Below are 19,412 nucleotides of genomic sequence, written 5' to 3'. Positions count from 1 at the left end.
TCAGTTACTAGACACTGGTCAACATTTCAACTATAAATCATTAACAGAGTTCCAGTTATTCAACGATATATCATGTCGTGTGTAGTCTGTTGACTTTGGATGATATAGTTCCGGCTTTTTTTGGGTCAAATTTTGTGTGGAATTGAATCGATTTAGAACAATTGCGTATTTCGTATGCATTGAACGTCGGTTTTTATAGTACACCCTGATTGGCGTTTCGAATTTCAGAATTTTTATACTAATAAAAGGTCAGTGTAATTTGCTAAACTGAAAATGGGACAACAAATGATTAATTCCAATTTATTTTATAGTCACTTTCCCGCTTTTTTAACAATATAAAATATATTCATTGTTTTTTCTTTTATTGAATGTTCTCGTAGTTATTATTATTGCATATTTATATAATACTATTACGCATTAATTAGCTCATAGCACAATGTTCTTTAAATGCAAAGAGGATTATTTTTTGTAAGTTGCCTATACTAAATATATTGGTATTTACACTGTTGATATTTCATACAGATCACTTTATTAACAATATTCTAATGGTGAAATAATTTATTAAATCACTCCTGTAGTTTTCAAGCCTATGCATACAAACAAACAAACTATCAAATCTTAGCTCTTTATGGTAGTTTAGATATAGTCATATAATACTAAATATTATTCAGTCATTTATTACTGTTTTTTATTCTAGGGCTACAAAATAAGATTTTTAATTAATTTTTGCAAAAAAGTGTTAAAATCAATAATTATTCATTAGTTATAACATTATTTAAACGAATTTATCATTAATAAAAATGTTCCTAGATATGAATCAGATTGTCGGGTATTAAGTTTAAGATATACAACATACATTACATAACATTGTCCTCATAAGAGATCTTATCTCATAAGCTGAAATAATATTTTCAGCAACATACCAATATCTGCAACATTTCATGATAATAGGCCCAGACATGTGGCAATTGTAGTATTTTTTCTCGAACATACGTATTCCATAAATTGATATTAAGAGAGAATTATTGCTCAATATAACCGGTGAATCAAAAGCGGTTCGGAGAGATAAGGTCTGATAATGCAACTATAAATCATTGGGTGATTATTATTGAACATATGTTTGTGGGAATAATTTCTTTGATGGAATTTGTTTGGATGAATATACAGGTTATTTTACTTAGGACAGTGGAAGTCGTTTTAGTTAATAATTAAAAAATATCGGTTGTCTGTAAAGTCGGTTTACTGACGATAGTTGAACGTGACAACGTCATAAGAAAATACTGATGGAATTACAATTAAAAAGAAAATTGTAATTTTATTTGTTAGATAGATGTTTTGTATGGATATATAGAGAAGGAAGTAAATGGAAATCACAATTGAATTGATCAAGTTACATTTATTTGTACGCATAAATACAATTATGTCAATTTTTGTGTGCAAGCGAGAGCGCGGAACGAGTGCTCTCGCTTTCACTTCAAGTCTTAAATGGAACGCCTCAGAGGTAACGCCGCATGAGTCATGATTTTTCGTGCGTGCAGCCGGCTCCATCGAATTATAAGACGTTGTCACGTCAAAATATACTCGATAGTTTGTAGATATCTATTTACATAATAACTTTAGTCTCGCTGGAACATAAATCTGTAAAAAGTAAGGAAAACTTCATTATAATAATGACATGATTTTAGTTAATATGTTGGAACGAAACATAAATAACTAAATGCTTAGCATCAATAATCATATAGCTTGTATAATATTTTGTAAAACTTGGCGAATAAAAAGAATAGGAGACAATTTATTGTTACTCTTCTCTTTCTTTCCCTTAACCCAGCAATGCCCAGCGTGTCCATATGGACACGCAGTAAGTAGAAAATTTAAGCGATGACTGTAGTCAGACTAACTGTTTTCTTATTTTGGTAATGCCATGTAACTACGATCAAAGTATCAAATGACATTTATTTTTAGCCCAAGTGAGTATTGAGTGTAAAATAAGGTTCTAGTTTTAGTTTGATTTTGATCTTTGGAAAAAACATGGATGGCAGTGGAAAGTAAGTAATTTTTCTTATAAATTATTTTAAACGCCAACTGCTTTTTGCATAGGATTGTGGTCAATAGTGTTATCTGACGTTTGAAATGATAACCTAAGTGAAAACATTGTTTCAATCGACTTTTAGAACAAATTTGTTCGCGTGTCCATATGGACACGCTAAGCACTTGAATGAGCTGACATTACTTTGCTTCCGCTTTCTTATTATCAGGTATATGGATTATGGAATATTCAAAAACCAAAGAACATTGAGTGATATTTTGAATGCCTCTTCACAAGTCTGAAGTTGATCAATTATCTTCGATAAAGCTATGGCTATGGCGCGACAAGTTCCGTACGTGAAAATCGTTTGAGAAAATGCCCGAAGCTCACCACAAACAAGCAAATAAAAAAGAGAAATGAGAGTATTATGAGTCAGCGATAAGCAAAGAAGATGGCGTATGGTGTTTATTGCTTCTAGTAATCTGGGGGTACCCATAAGTACTGTGAAGCGTTATTCACAGAAAGATAAACGAATGTACCTACAGGTCCCACGTCCTCATCTTTTTGGTAAATATAATCGGCTCATGGGAGGCGTCGATCGTTTTGACGAGAATATAAATATGTATCGAATACACATTAGAAGCAAAAAATGGTATTGGGCCCTATTCAGCTGGAGGCTGGGTACTTGCATTCACAACGCTTGGCAACTACAATGGAAAGCAGGTGCTAAAGTGGCACAGCTTGATTTCAGAAGGGAGATTGTGTTACATTATTAGAGCAAATATAACTCTATGCCCAAAGGGCTAGGGAGATCTAGTACTTCTAGTTCAGCGATAGCGAACACTTCGCGCTTTAACAAAATGAAACATTCTGTTACTAAAACAGAAAAAAGAGGAGATGTGTGAGTCCGTACTGCAAGACTAAATCTTCTGCAGTTCGAAAAGCTTGCTGCAAATGTACTGTTTGCCTTTGCGTCGACTAATTTAGGGATTACCACAAAAACAACTAAGTCCTTTCTTGTTTTTTTGTTTTTCTATTTGTTATTTAAATTAGTGAAGATATAATTTAATTTGTACACCTTAACGCTTAGCGTGTCCATATGGACACGTTTAATTTTTCGCAAAATAAACAACTTTTTTTAAAAACAACTTGTTTTTCTCTTTATTAATGTTATTTTAAGTGAGGTTATTGCATCAAATACAAAAATAATAATTTAAAAAGAAACTGGGCATTGCTGGGTTAATTGAGAGCTGGCAATAAAAGTAAATTTAAAAGTGTATTTTTTATGTTTGTGTGAACATCGTGTTACCTGTATGAACGAATGATATGATTTTCATTTCTGCATTTGTTCATTTTCTTTATAGGCACATAATTGATAAACCTTCTGTGCTTGACTTAAGTTGTTGGTTGGGTCTACGACCTCATCTTATGACGGGTATACAATATGTAACATACTATATATCTCTTGGACCACTGCGGCACTTAAACTAGGCAATCACACTCGAAACTAATTATTCACAAGTAAAATAACACCTACTTATTTATCAGTCAATAGAAAAGGGGTAATTAAACTCTGACATATTGAACTGATATAAAGAACAAGCATGAACCATTAGTTACCAATGTTGGCATAAAACGCGATATTCGAATTAATCTTACAACTTTTCGTTTCAGGTAAGCTGACGGGCGTGCCAAAGAAAACATTTAATTGCTTCATAAAAAGGGGAAACGGTATGTTATTATTTGGAAATTGAATTTACGGTTTTTATAAAATATCATATAACTTCTCTTTAGCTACACATTTGTGGCTTTGAGATTCAGGTTTTGACATAAACGGGCTTCTCAAGGCTTTTTCGGACTCAGTGGTATATGTACATTGAAACTAATGTTTGAGACAGATAGTACAAAAATGTGCGGAGAGGCGTCGTGATCTGCTAGAACGATGAGGCAGTATAACTAATATATATATTGTGACCATCAATATGTTGACCGAAAAATATATGAGAGAGTGATATGGGCAAATGATTAAATTAGATTTCTAAGACTTATACAGGTGTTAGGCTTCCTTACTGGCTGAATGTACTGGAAGAAGAGATTATTCTCTTCTTTAAAACGAAATTTGGTCAATCCTATTTGCACACTAATTTAGACTTAACAATATATATATTAAAAGTAAAATGCAATACCTATTAAAATTCCTTCGAATCTGGTATTGGTGGTGACTTACTGCCAATATCCTTAAATCTGAAGTTTTCATTCAATTTTCACTGCTGCTTTTGACGTTTCACTTCGACAAAGGAAATTAGCATTCCCCCTGTAATAAAATTCGATATTGTTATATAAACATTATTTCTAATTAATTTACTGTCACCACATCTATAACAATCGTTTTATAACTTTAACGGATTTTAGCTACAATAAACTGTCTTAAATAATTTCTCTTTCGTATATATAAATGGTAGATATAATATCAAAATATTACTTTAAAATGAAGTGATAACTTAACATTTTCTTATTTTATATGTAAAAAGTATAAATCAAATATAATATACCCAAACCTATGCAAAATTTACTATTTCTAATGTACAGTGGAGTTTGAGAGGCGGGTTACAAGCAAGTAGTATGAGCTGTCTTTAAAATTACATCAAAGTGCTTCATAAAGTCTGACTTGGACGACCTCTCGGGATCACTTAAATCTTATTATTTTCGCTGTAATGTAACTTGTATGCTTCTTATATATTTATAGCTATTATTTATAACAGAGACCGTTTACCGTTATATGCCATAAATTTGATGAATTGTTTTGACTTTTATTAAAATACTTATCCATGTTTATGATAATATCTTTAAAGAACAATGTTTTGCCATTTAAGCATAGCCCATTAGTAATATCTTTTAGTTTCTACTTATTTAAATCCTTAGGCTTAGGGCTCCCTAATGTCTTAAGTAACCTTTAAACCTATGTTACTTAAGCCATTGTGATAGGTCTTTAGCGTACTTAAGTTAAGACTTACGGTTACCACCTACGAGTTCAGTACAAAAAGGTATGTATTTACATAAAAACTTTTGAAACTAGTAGAATATTGTTATACGGTAATTATAACAAAGCAATGTATTACTTTCCAAACTGAAGACGTGTTTAAAAATATATTTTAAACTAATTAATTCTGTGGTGTAATTTGCGAAGCAGGTCAACCATTGGAGTCACTGACATAATTGAAATATGCGACAAGCGTGAAAGCTGTGCTGAAAAGCTTAAAACGTCTGGTCAGTTTCGATACGATTCGAGGAATGCTTTAAGTTGAAAATGTCATTTCAACATAATATTAGACCATAGAGTTTCGGCCATTATTCTAATACTTCTGGGTATTTGACGATAAATCTTAACCAATTTCAAAAAAGGGAGGTTAGTAGTTCGCCTGTATTTATGTCATATTGTAGGATTGAATAGTATTGAGTATGATGATCAATTTGAGCTGCCAGGCACTTTTTTTATAGAACAAGGGGCCAACGGGCAAGTAGTATAAACGCACACGGACTCTAGGGCGGCGGTATCTGCCATAATTCTGCTTCTGGCAGGCTTTCCTGGCACAAATGTCTCCAAACAATTTCGTTGAGAAGATTTTTTTTTTAATCATATATAGGTCCAAAGTTTTAGGAGTTTATGGATATATTCACTAATTTCTAGAGGAGATGGTAAGTAGGTTTGCGTACAAGTCTTAGATGTAAATGTAAAGGTATTTACTGTCAACAGAAACCATGAACTTCTATAACTTAGAACCAAAAATAGACTCGTGCTATCCCACACTTGCCCAGTATAGCACCTAGATTATGTTCTATATATTTTGAAATCGGATACCCTTAGACGTATTTAAATACATTTATATTTAAATGTTACCTAAGTACCATTTTACTGTTGCATATACTATAAACTAAAACCAAAATCACAAATTTTCACTTTTAATAATTTAATACTAAAAATGTCATAGTTAAAAAAAAATGTTTAATCCAAATGAATTAGTCGCGGACGCCTGCCTGTAGCTTAAGGATAAAACTGTATTAATATTAATGTTCTAATAAATTTCAAAACTATTCATCTCAGAGGCAACGCGAACTAAACGAATTAAAAGCACAAACAAACTCTTGACGTAACTAGCTTTAGTAATAAGTTTATAATAGAATTGTGTTCTAACAACTGAAAATAAGAACTCGCAACTTCAACACTAACGCGTACGGCGTGTTTATATAAGTTTTGTAACGAAGAGTGACATTCGCTATTTAATACTAAGACGAACTTAAAGGATAAGTTTATTCTTATAGCTTCTAAATTCTCTTATAGTGGATAGTAAATATTTAAGGCAAAATAGCCGTGTACGCTTAGTATGACTTTTTTGATAAAATCTGCATATTTTTGTATAGAAATGTAGCGCAATGTGGGCGTACGGACTAAACGGGTGGAATAAAATTTACTGTTCTAACAGCATTGTTCAATAAAAAATGCCATAATCTAATATATAAAATTCTCGTGTCACAATTTTCGTTCCCATACTCCACCGAGTGTTATGAAATTTTTATGCTAATAAATTTAATTGGATACTATATATCTTTCAAAAAAGTGAAGGGTGTCAACCCCAAAAAAAATTGTTTTTATTTTTTTAATAAATTTATAATTAATTTTCACCCGTCTACGATCAGCTCCTATGTTTTATTATTGTAGATAGTTATTTTTATTAAACTAAAAAAATGTTTCCTAGAAATAATATACATGACTAAACGAACGTTTGCCGGGTCAGCTAGTATAACTGACATCTTATTGACGTAATAAAAGTAAGATTTCTTTTTAGACGCATTCAATTGCGCTGTATAATTAAGAATATTGTTTTGTTTCTTTATTAATTCTCACAATATAAATAGACCTTATATTTTCGTAATATAAATATTTTAAATTTCGCTGACACAATACAAAAATTAAATCAAATGTATGTGAGCCTGAAATGGTGGACGTTTAAATCCAGGCCTCTCGAATATAAGCCTTGTGTAATTGAGTTCTTAAAACTGCATTGTATATTGCTGCACGGATAACTTAAGCTGGCTTAATTTGTCAACGAGCACATTTTTGCTTTAAAATTTTAAATACTAAATTTATTATTTATAAATTATTTATTTTAAATATTTGTTATGATTTTACTGGGGTTAACTTGGGAACTGAGTTAGCTTAATTGCTTCGGTCAGGTCATTTTACTCCAGCTCTGATGTGCTGGATTCACCAAGTTACAGACTAAGACTGTGTTCTTTATTCGTTTAACAGTATTTATCTGGGCTATAAAAGTCGTTGTAGTTACTCTTGCCCACATTCCGATAGCTTTTTATTTATAAATATCGATTAAGTATATATGCTTCAATATTAAAGAATTAGTTTTTATACTCGAATACAAACTAAAAGCTCGATTACGAATTAATTTATGCAATATATAACAGATTCTTTTTAAAAATAAAAAATGTGTGCGTGTACTAGGTGTGTACACACGTAAGAAGTGAAACTTCTTTATGACCTTATTTTTCGAAAAACGATCTACTATATATGCAACTTTACAGAAATTGATTAAATAAAGTTAAATTAGATAAAGTTTAACAAAAGGCTTTTATTATCATAGACATGAATACAAATACAATTATTTCATTTTAACTTATTACTGTACTACTATGTAGTACTAAGATTATTACAGAATTTCATTAATTGTAATAGAATTATTAGTATTACTATCATTGTTATCGTTATTATATATTTTTGTTACTAATGGCTTCGAATCTCTTCGGATCAACCGTGGTAGGGACAAGAAAAAGATGGCGCGTAACCGAAAAATGTGACAAATGTGTGTAAATTTTTTTCACTTCAATAATTTGCTGAAATTATTCTTATTTGAGTGAATAAAATCAATTTTATTTCATTCTCGTAACGGGATTCTAGACTTTCGATCAAAACCTTGTTTACAAACAGCGGTATGAATCAATGCAGATGTAAGCAAACAAAGCGCCCAAGCTCTAGCAGGAGCTTGGGCGGGCGGATTTATGGACGTTGAGATAATCAAAAGAACTGTAAGTTTTATTTTTGAATTCGATGAAGCTTTATCTTAAACGTATATTTACCAAGTTATATAAAGGATATAATATCTGTTTTATACATTCATTGTATTATTATGTTCAACGTTCATACACACTTAATGTTAATCAAAGCCTTATAAAGTATATTTAAAGAACAGTACATTACGTAAAGTAATCATAAAATATGAGCGGTCATCGTAAATCAAAATATATTGAATTATTATGGACACGTTCGCCTCATCTTAATGGGATTTTATACGAAATGAAGATTAATGCTCAGATTACTTTTGATCCACAAACAGAATTATGATCGCTTTTATTAAGATTTGTTATTATTGAAAGAAAATGAAATGCGATATTAAAAATATTTTATAAGATTTTCATTTCAATTATCTATTTGATACGTCTGGAATACGATTTTTCCTTTCTGAATAAAATGATATTTATTTGAAATAAAATATTAGATTTACCTTTTTTAATGATACAACGTTATATTGTATTATTCGGCTTGGTCCAGACTATTTATGTTCCTCAACAAACAAACAATATTTTATGAGGTTTAAATCTCATACTGACTACATTTGCTTACATTTGTTTTTGCAGACAGTGATGGTGTATGATGTGAGGATGGGGTAGCTTTTACAACTATCATATCATCATGAAGTGGACTACATTGGAAAATCTTATAGTTTTCTAAGTGTGTTTTGTAACAAATTCTCTACCAAACTTCGCATAAAGAAATATCATTTATTTATAAATCTTAAGATAACTAGAGCATTACTTTAATTATTATAGACCTTGAAAATTAGTTGCGCGAGTTATATTAAAACTGGCAGACCCGACAGACGTCCTGTTTACTCACGTTTTCAATAAAAAAATATCAAACTTATAATGAATAATATAATTTACTCGAAACCCTTCTTCAATCCACTTGATATTTCATCAAAATCAATCCAGCCGTTCAGGAGGAGTTTGTGAGAATTACAAACACACACAGAGAACAATTATATAGATAGAGATGTGTAATATTGATTCGAATAAATCAGACTAGTTTTTTTATAAACTTTTATCAATAAACGTTTAAAATTTTAAAATTTGGTTGTCGTTGGCCTTCAGGTAATGAGTGGTATCACATAAGATAAGATAATTTTTTTTTTATGTAATAGGAGGCAAACGGGCAGGAGGCTCACCTGATGTTAAGTGATACCGCCTCCCATGGACACTCACAATGCCAGAAGGCTCGTAAGTGCGTTGCCGGCTTTTCAAGAATTGGTACGCTCTTTTCTTGAAGGACCCTAAGCCGTTCCAGCCAGTTTGCCCCCTTGTTATATTAAAAACAATATAAATTCCGTAATTTCACGAAATAAATATTTGTATATATTTCATACTTTAGTTTTATCATAAACATTGGCAATGTGTAACAATACGTCTTGTCTCGATATAGTTAGGCTATTTAGGTATACATTTTAATAGAAGCATACCTAATTTAATATCATACCTTGGCGCCATCAATTTCTTGAGTGGTCCCATTCATGTTCGCCAAACGTTGAGTACATTTAATGCTCTACAAAACACTTCAAACATTTCATCTCGAAATAATCAGCAAACGCCGCTAAACGATCCATAAAATCTCTTTGAAACCAGACGTCTTAATGATTGTCTTTAAATAACTTTTAATGTTGTAATTATTCGTAAGGAAATAAGGTCAATTTCTTTACTTTGCTTATGATTTCTGTTCAGTTGTGGTATTTTCTAGCTGCATTTGTAAAATTGGAACGGTTTAGTAATCTGTCAAAGGTCGTTGAACAAGATCCATATGTAATGTTGTATTTGAATTTTCGTAAATGTACGGGCGTTTGTTAGATATCAGATTTAAATCATTTGTTTTAATGATTGAATTGAATGATATATAGTACAAAAGTATATTATAATCTCAGTATACAAAATATATTATAAACCTTACAATTTTTTGGTATAAAGTTGGCCATACCTTATATCTTATTTGTAAGTAATCCCTTGTCAGGCCATTCCAGTTAACACTTGACGATTTAATATTAATTCCTTTTTTGTCTTTTTGTAGTTAGTTGACTGTTTAGAGTTCAAACAATATAATAGTTTGCGTTTCTTAATGCAGTAAGTGACCACTATGTGGAACCAGCTGCCCTCTTATGTATATCCGAACCAATTCGACTTAGGGTCCTTCAAGAAAAGAGCGTACCAATTCTTGAAAGGCCGGCAACGCACTTGCGAGCCTTCTGGCAATGTGAGTGATCATGAGAGGCGGTACCACTTAACATCAGGAGCCTCCTGCCCGTTTGCCTTCTATTACATAAAAAAGTGTAGAATCGTAACTTAGCAAAGTAAATCAAATCAATCAACCAGCGCACGTTTCTGACATATATATATATTATAAATAAAATCAACAAAGGCCGAACCGAAAAGCCTCTTATTGCTAGTATACCACACAATCCCATATAAGATAAATCATACGAATCAGAATACCAAAACCCTAACGTGTCGGAAGCTCCAAATAAGTTCAATATACTTCGGTATTGACAAACTTATCAAAGGCACAAAAATAGAGAGACATCTCATAAAGGCTATTTATTTGAAAAGGGTCACGGGACCTCGCGAAGCCTTAATATCTTAAAAGGGATGTCCTCAGAAGGTTTTGTTTGTATTACGGAGTAAGTTTAGTTACATGTTTGGATACAATCTATAAGGTGGTGGAAACGTATGATTGGGTCTTAGCTTTGATCGTTTAATTAAGATCTATAGTGTGGCTTAGTTATAAGGAGTTTAGTAATGCTTTTGGACAACTTAAGAAATACTAAATAAACACTTAAAAACGTTACTTCAGCTACTAAGTTTTTTGCTGTTTCTTTTCTGTAGAAACCACGTTTTGAGTTGGTGGTAATAAATTATGATTTTGTAAAACGATTATTATTTGTATAAGTTAGCTTTCATTATTGATTGCTAACGCAACGTATGAATCCTGGTAACAAGAAGACACATTTCTGCGAGTGTTGTTTTCTTAGGTTCGTTACGTTTCGTTTTCGTTTATTGTACGACAAGGGTTATACACATAAGAAAATATGTGTATACTACCACCAATCACTGTTAGGGTAACTTAGGGTCGCGCAAGCATTCTACCAAGAGACCCCATGTCTAGCTGCTACAGCTGGTTATCTTCCATAACATTGACATCGCCTTGTGTATAGCGGGGCCTAGCACGATCTTAGCGATTTCATTTTTATTTCATCACAAGGCAAAACTGCTCAATAATGTGCGTCATTCTTTTATTATGTCATACATTCACTCCGTCCTGTTACATTTTTAACATAGTAATGTATTTAGTATATTAAATTGTATTCTTAAAACATTTTCTATCAAAACATGCTAAATTAATCTCTATTGAAATTGGGGCAGCCTTGAGTTGAAAAGAAAATATTAGACGGTGGCATTTACTCACATCGTCTGACATTCAACAGTATTATGTTGATAAACTAAATTATATAAAAATGAGGCGCTTTAGCTATGTTCTTTCAAAGGTTGTCGTCAAGGGTTTTGGTAAATGTACATTTTTAAACTCTTTAACTTAAATAAAATTACGATTACAAAAGTTTGAAATGAATAATTATTTTAATCATGACCAGAAAAATAATTGCCAAGTTGTTTATTAAACTTGTTAATCTGGATTAAATTCATCGGGTTTCGAATTAGGACATATCTAATAGGCTAATTATCATATTTATCCTTTTACATAAGTAAAACAAACACAGGTTTCTGATTTATACATCATTAAGGGAGTGTAAGGACATAATAATATAACATACCTACATTATTTTTAAGAAATCTTAATACTGAATTGTTCTTAGAGGAAAAACAAGCGAATGTTATAATTATAATTCAGGCACTAAAATATTGTTCATAATAAATAAACCAGAAAAATCTAGTCGCAGTCAACTTAAGAAACTACAAACAATTTTAACTCAAGATTAAGTCACTTTAATAGTAATATATAGAAGTGGTACGTAAAATATCTTATAAATCTCGTTTATAAAATGGTTTGCGAGCGTGAAACTCATTTTTTACCCCCTCAGTTGGATTAATAGCGCCTTCAACAATGTGAAATGACCCAGTTCTATGAATACTAGTATATACTAATGCACACCTCTCGGGTAATCAGCAACGTTATAAATGATACTAATTATGTGTATTGTTCGCATTAGTAGAGCTTTTGTGCTTAAGCGTAAATGCTTGTAAAGAACGTTCAGTGAAATAATTGGATGGTAATCCTAACTATCCTATTGTTTAAAATATCTGCCTCGGCTAGTCTGTTAAATGTCTCGTTGGTTTAATGGTTGTATGGGGTTCATGCGCTGAAATCCCAGGTGGGGAAATTGACAATGTTCGTTCCCATACTCCTCCGAAACGGCTTGACCGATTCTTATGAATTTATTATGCATATTCAGTAAGTCTGAGAATCGGCTACTATCTATCTTTCAAACCCCATAGTGATAGCGGGTGTCCACCCCAAAAATAGTTTTTTTATTTTATAGACAATTTTTTTGTTTAATTTTTTATGATACAGCAAAATACATACAACCCTTAATTATCAACTGCCGTCTACGATCAACCCCTATTTTTATTCGTTACTTAAGAACTTATAACTTAAACTGTGAGGTTTATATAGAGTAAAATCACAGAAAAACGTAATAAATTATCATTCCGGAATACCTAACAGTCTAGCAAAATGTTGCATGTTAGTATGTACTAAAAAGGTAGGCTAGGCATTAAGGAGAAACGAAGTTCGCGGGGGCAGCTAGTAAACTATAAACAAATGGTAAGTTAGTGCTTACGCCTTGAATGAACCCGTAAAGCTGTCCTGTGCTTGCTCTCGGTCGTGTCAGAACTCAGACATCCGTCTCATCAAAGGTAACGAACAATTTTTTTAAAGCGGAGTTTGTTTGCTTCGATTGATTGTCTTTCACACAATTGTTTTACGTAGGCGTTAATGAAGTTTCAGTTTTAAAAGTAATTTTTATATCATCCACAACTATTGACCGAGACACCATAGTTATAAAAAATGTCTAAGGATGAATATAAAATTACACATTAAATAAAAAATACACCTCAAACAGAACTAAACCGAGGACAGGAAATAAAAACATTTTCTCTCACATTAAACGTAAAATATTTTAGACGTGCCAGTAAAACTGACACAGCGCTGCGCATTGAATTTTCAGAGTTAAAAAAACACAATATCTTTAGAAAAAAGACCACGACACGCTTCCGTAAGCGCTTTGCCAGATTCACAAATAGCGGTTGGGGAAAGCAACGAACGTTTGTCTACGTGTTACGTTAAATTTAGGTCGACATTGGAAAAAGCCCTTTTAAAACATCATCAATAGACTTTTGACTGCTTGGTACTGAGGAAAACTTGCATTGCGCTTGCAACTAAATAGAATCTCTGTACTTTATAGCAATTGAAATACACATTGACTAAATTAACTTAATCGCTAAGATTTAACGTGTACTTAAGCCATTCGCTGGAGATAAAATTAAAAACTCGAAGATATTCTTCCCCAAATCAATCGTTGACCAAGCATTACAATTTGTAGTGGAGTTGCACTGTTCTTTAACACTATGAATATAGTCATATATGTAAAATTGCAAACACTTAAGCAATGTGTATTTATTTGCGAAATGACACCAGTGTTATAAGGACGATATAAAAACTATTGTATCTCAAATTAGGATTGTAGATTCATAAATTTTTCATAATTAAACTATGTATAATGAGACATAAACCAAACCGAAACTATGTTTGTTTAATCGGGGATATAATAGGTATACGAAGAATTTTGTACTTTATTCATTTTCTTTCACCATAATCTAATAGTAAGTCCTTTCACAATAACAACAGATTGAATTTGCTACACGTAGGCCTGTCCGAAATATAATTAATATTTAAATATGAAACGCCTTGTGCCACTGCTAAACATATGTTTTTTTACTACCACTATGTGGTAGGTAAAAGCTTCACCGCCAGTTATATTACTGAATAGCAAACCGCAGATAAAATGTTATAAAAATATTTCATACTATAATAAAATGACGTCATATACTTTTTCATCGCTCGGTCTTATTTCAACACTTTTTTTAATGGTTATAGTTATAACATTCTTTATACAAATGTGGAAAAAAAACCTAAAGTAATATTTATGAAACATTAGTATTTTTCACATTTATTATGCAAACACGTAATTTTTACATTGTCTTAACGTGATAAATACATTCGTGGATTAAGTATATTTTTGGAAAAAATTTTTAGAATTTGTGTTTGATACTTCGTAATCATATTTTCCCTAAAACTAAGAAGTTTCATTTTAAAATTGTTTCCAGCGAATTCCGTGGTAGCAGCGTTGCGAGTTGAATGGAGGGATGACGTCACAGTTGATTTATGACAGTAAAAAGAGCTGATTACGCCCATGGACCGTGTCCAAACGTAGTTTTTTCATGCGAACAACACACGGCTCACATGTGTGCACGGCGTGACTCGTGCTTCCTGAATTTTGAAAGGGAAAAAGTTAGAAGAGCATGTAAATTTTTTCCGTTTAAATTTTTCACTGTTGAATTTTGCCTGCAGCAAATTTTTAAAAGGATCTGTCGAACCTTGTGCGTAAATGCTTTTGTAAAAGGGCCATGACTGGATTAATTATAAATTACAAATTATTCTTTGTCTCTAGTGGTGGGACCCGAGTGAATTGCCAATTCTCTCGTATGGCTTATGGTAAATTTCTCAGATAGTTCACAGCAAGAACGCTTAGTACGAACCGAAAGTGATAGGTCTATTTGTGTCAATAGCTTCACTATTAGAAATTTCATAGGTTTATAGCGAAATGAATCTGGCTAGACACGGCGTATTTAACGCGGAGGACTAAGACTTGATTCCCAGAGAATACCCTACTTGCCTAATTAGAAAGTTTATCAACCAAACGGTTAGAAAAGTTAACAACTAAACTAATAACTTCTTTATTTTGCTTGCATTAACAAAAGGTACACAAATTTTACTCACTTGTTCAAAATTCCTATGATCAATTGATTTTTTATATCTCATATTAAGATGATAGACTGATCTAAATTTATGGAGCCTTATTGAGGATACTTCTAGTATAATAAATCTCTGAGGGCGAACGAGCAAACAAGTGGAATCTGCGCGCATCATTGCGGATCCTTTCAAGCCAGAGATTATGTGCTCCTCGATATTATGTTTACAGTTTAGATCGCTGTAACTAGATGTCTGAAGCGTTTTGTGAATATAGCCTCTTTCAAAGCTCACGAAAGCCTTGTACAATATTTTGGATATTACTATTCAATACCAGACAAGTATTGAAGTACTTTGTGTTGATTGTATGATTTGAAGTTGAAGAAATTAAATGTAATAAGTATTAATTATTACTCCATTTAAATTCAAATTATCATGATTTTTATGAAATTTTCTGTACGATATGAGAGAGATTTGCGTAAAAGAAAAATTCGGTAGTCTATAAACGGGGTTCAACCCACTTTAAATTGTGGACTTGGTTTTAATAATTATTATTCAATAAAATTTAACTAATTCATTTAAATGTATGTTAATGTGTGGTAACTTCTGATTTTACGCATCGGCGCATTTTTATTGGATTATGATTATGTCAAAAGTGAGGTGGGTTGATTTGATCCATTGTTTAATTTATATAATTAATAAACATTAATAGTCATTTTTATTACCAATAAAATCCTTCATATTTTATTCGAATATAAAAATAAATTCGTATTTATAGTAAGTACCTCATATCCAAGCAATTGCATACAATGTTTAAAGAATGCCGTTTTTTATCTAATCGTATTTTTACGGCGCCATAAAATAATGCTAGGTTAATAAATGTGTAAAATTAGTGATAAACCGAACATAAAATTTTCAAATCCATTAGCTAAACCGCGATGTTCAATAAAAATGTTTATGCTTTTTCATTCTTGTAAATATAATTAAGCATAAGTGAATTGTCTTCGCAGTTTAGTTGCACGCGCATGGCAATTATTTATTCATCGAAGCCTCCTTTTGACAAGTGCGTTATTCACTAAACCTGTGAAACTGTAGGTATGTCAAAATTGGCGTGGTCCTGCACTACATTATTATTTCGTTTCGTTGTTCTGGCACACCTGGAGGAAAATTCCTTTTGATTAACCGGTAGAATTGTTGGAATAAACAAAGGTTTTTACTGTAATTATTGGCAGACCAAGTTGTAGACATTTGTCGCAGGCATGTTTAAATGCCTGTACTAAGTATTTTTCTCAGTCCTGTTGTTTTGAGTTTTTTAGAAACTTTTATAACTAATTAAACCGCCTTATATTACAATTCACAAAAAATTGCGATTTTATAAATACTGGAACTTTGGGTATCAAACCGCAACCTTGAAAGGCAGACAAACATTATAGCAAGTAAAAAAATAGCTTTTGTCTTATTTTTCCGAACAAGTGTTGGCCTAGTGGCTTGAGCGACTCTCATCCCGCGAGGTCATAATATGTTGCGTGTAACCCCGGCTCTGCACAAGAAAAGAGCGTACCAATTCTTCAAACGCCGGCAACGCAGTCGAGCCGTCTGGCATTGAGAGTGTCCATGGGTGGCGGTATCACTTAACATCAGGTGAGCCTCCTGCCGCTATGCCCCCTGTTCTATAAAAATAAAAAATAAATATCTTTCCTGTCTATATGGGCATTAGATACTAGCTCGGACGGTGAAAGGTTTTGGTCAAACAGCGGAAGGGGCGGGACGGCGATGCGACGCTGGCGCGACGTGAGCAGTTGTAATGTACTAATTAATATAGGAAATGTCACACAGAGCCGTCGTGTCCCGTCACCGCCCCCGACGGTATTTCAGCGCGACGCTACACGTTGTGCTATATGTGTTTTCGTTGTAGTAGTCAAACAGATAGCGGGTCGGGAGACGTCGCGCCCAACGTGACGATAGCTTTGTCTGCAACTACTAAAATGGATATGGAGAGAGTTGAAAAACTACTCGAAAGTGTTCGAGCACATTTTTTTGTATGATTTGGGTCATTCCAAACAAAAATGCGAGCTTGAAATCAGTGATTTGGTAATGAATAGGAAAGAAACTCAAAGAGCTTGTTTCTAAATGCTCGAAAAATCACGCCGAGTGCGGCGGGTCGGCCGACGTGACGCTTAAAGGGTTATCACGTCCGCGGTGTGACATCCACGCCGCGTCGCCGTCCCGCCCTGTCCGCTGTTTGACAAAACCTGAAGAAAAAGATCGTGAGGAAACCGGCATGTCGTAAACCCAAAAAGTCGACGGTGTTTGTCAGGCTCATATGGATGATCACTTACTTTATACTTACAAATAACAAATGATCACGAAACATATATAATTTTTTGACGTGACGTCTTATAATTCGATGGAGCCGGCTGCACGCACGAAAAAACATGACTTATGCGGCGTTACATCGCTCTGAGGCGTTCCATTTAAGGCTTGAAGTGCAAGCGAGAGCGCGGAACGAGCGACAAAGAGGCACAATTTGTATTTTCTTATGACGTTGTCACGTTCAACTATCGTCAGTAAACCGACTTTACAGACAACCGATTTTTTTTTAAATTTGAGGCAAAGGATTGTAGCGCCACTGGTTTTGTTGTTTTTTTTAAGTTTCATCATATTTTTCCAAATTAAATTCAAAATTGTAAAACCTATTCAAATTTCCACAAGATAATCTTATAAATGAATACAAAAATTTGGAAAGCATGACATTCTAGCGATATTTATTCTAAATACCACATGTTATTGTTCGTGAATTTTTGTGAAACAAAAATATATATTTAAAAGATCATTATTTATGTCACTTTGGTGTCAGTGGAGTTAAAACGTTACTACAATAGAATATCTAAAATAGATGAAGCAAGAAATGTTAGATTGTTTCAGGTTTTGGGATTAGCTGGGAGAGTTTCATTATTACTCATTTTAATTTGCGTGGTGCTATGTGTAAGAATATTTGAACGGCTATAAAATAACTTTTATATAAAAATCGGAATATAACGTAAGTAACCGTGTTTTTTTTCAACTTTAAAATCTAACTCCCTTATACTCTTTCGTCTCTTTTTGTCTAATTGCAGTGATGGAAATAGACATATGAGTACTTTATTTTTTGTGGCTAAGGGGAATCTGGAATAGAAACAGTCGATTAGAAAGACAAAAGACACTTGGAATTTAATAAAGGCACAGTAGATTTTCAAAGTTTATTATTGAGATTCCAAATCAAACGAAACTAGAGATCGTATACGATCGAAGCCGGTGCTCAAGTTTTAATTGAATCGAGTTACCTTCCTCGACGATTGGTGAAACTTATTTAATAATAACTACACTCCTGGATTAATTACTCTAAGAGAGGCTGAGCCCACTGAAGTATTTCCGAAGCAATTCGACCTTTAAGAAAAAACTTATCATTTCTTAAAAGGCCGGCAATGCACTCGCGAGCCCCCTGGCATTGAGTGTTCATGGTGTATTAATTAATATCAGGTGAGCCCCCAGTCTGTTTGCATCCTGATCTTAGCGTAGTCTTAGTGTGGTACAGCTTGGTTTTGAAGAGCGAAGCTAAAAATGTGAACCATATTCAGTTTTTTATAGAAACTTCTTTTGGTAGCTGTGCTTAACACAAATTTACTTCTACGCTGTAAGACATATAGTTGACTGAATACTCTGTGATGGCATGACTTTGTAATGGATTTGACCTGCCACTGTTGTTTAATGGTGACTAGTTTATTCTAGGTATGCCTAGTTCAATTGCTAGTGAAAGACTTTTCTGGTTCTTAGAAATGTTCAGTTTAAAAAAGATGAGAGTTGTGTTTGCAACAAAAGTCGATTGCTTAGAGAAAATCCTACCTTATTCCCTAAATAAAAAAACCAGTAATATTTAATTCTAGCACACTCGGTAACCTTGAAACCACGTTTGCTATTATTGTAAAGTAGAGTAACTATTTTAACATTTATGAGGGGCTCTATAGATAATTTTTTCGATAAAATTAGTAAATATTAAATTTTATCGCTGGCCCTAAACAATAATGATGATATGAACGTTGAAAGGATTATAGTAATCGCTTCTATAAATTATATACATCGATTATTTTTAATGCATTTGTTGATATTTCATCAGCATCACCTTGATGGCTGGAAGTCTTCTACAGTCCGTTTCACACGGCACTTTCTTTTGCGAACTAGCGAACTGTGGAATCG

At 32.8% G+C, this 19,412-nt stretch overlaps 1 protein-coding gene across 7 annotated transcripts in view; it reads left to right on the top strand.

Moving 5' to 3' along the window:
* The window catches only part of LOC125050784 (RNA pseudouridylate synthase domain-containing protein 2-like), a 245,885-nt gene that overhangs the window by 109,571 nt on the left and 116,902 nt on the right, over nucleotides 1-19,412 (top strand). The window contains exon 1 of one of the 7 annotated variants that reach the window (XM_047650789.1): nucleotides 3,701-3,757. The exons of the other annotated variants lie outside the window; for them this stretch is intronic. The gene's annotated coding sequence lies outside the window, so the exon portion shown is untranslated. Of the gene's footprint in view, nucleotides 1-3,700; nucleotides 3,758-19,412 lie in introns of those variants that run through there. 7 annotated transcript variants of the gene reach the window in all.

The sequence above is a fragment of the Pieris napi genome, chromosome 7, assembly GCF_905475465.1.
Source record: "Pieris napi chromosome 7, ilPieNapi1.2, whole genome shotgun sequence".
NCBI lineage: Eukaryota > Metazoa > Arthropoda > Insecta > Lepidoptera > Pieridae > Pieris > Pieris napi.
The sequence above is the reverse complement of the archived record's forward strand: the minus strand, read 5'-3'. Positions and strand labels throughout refer to the sequence as shown.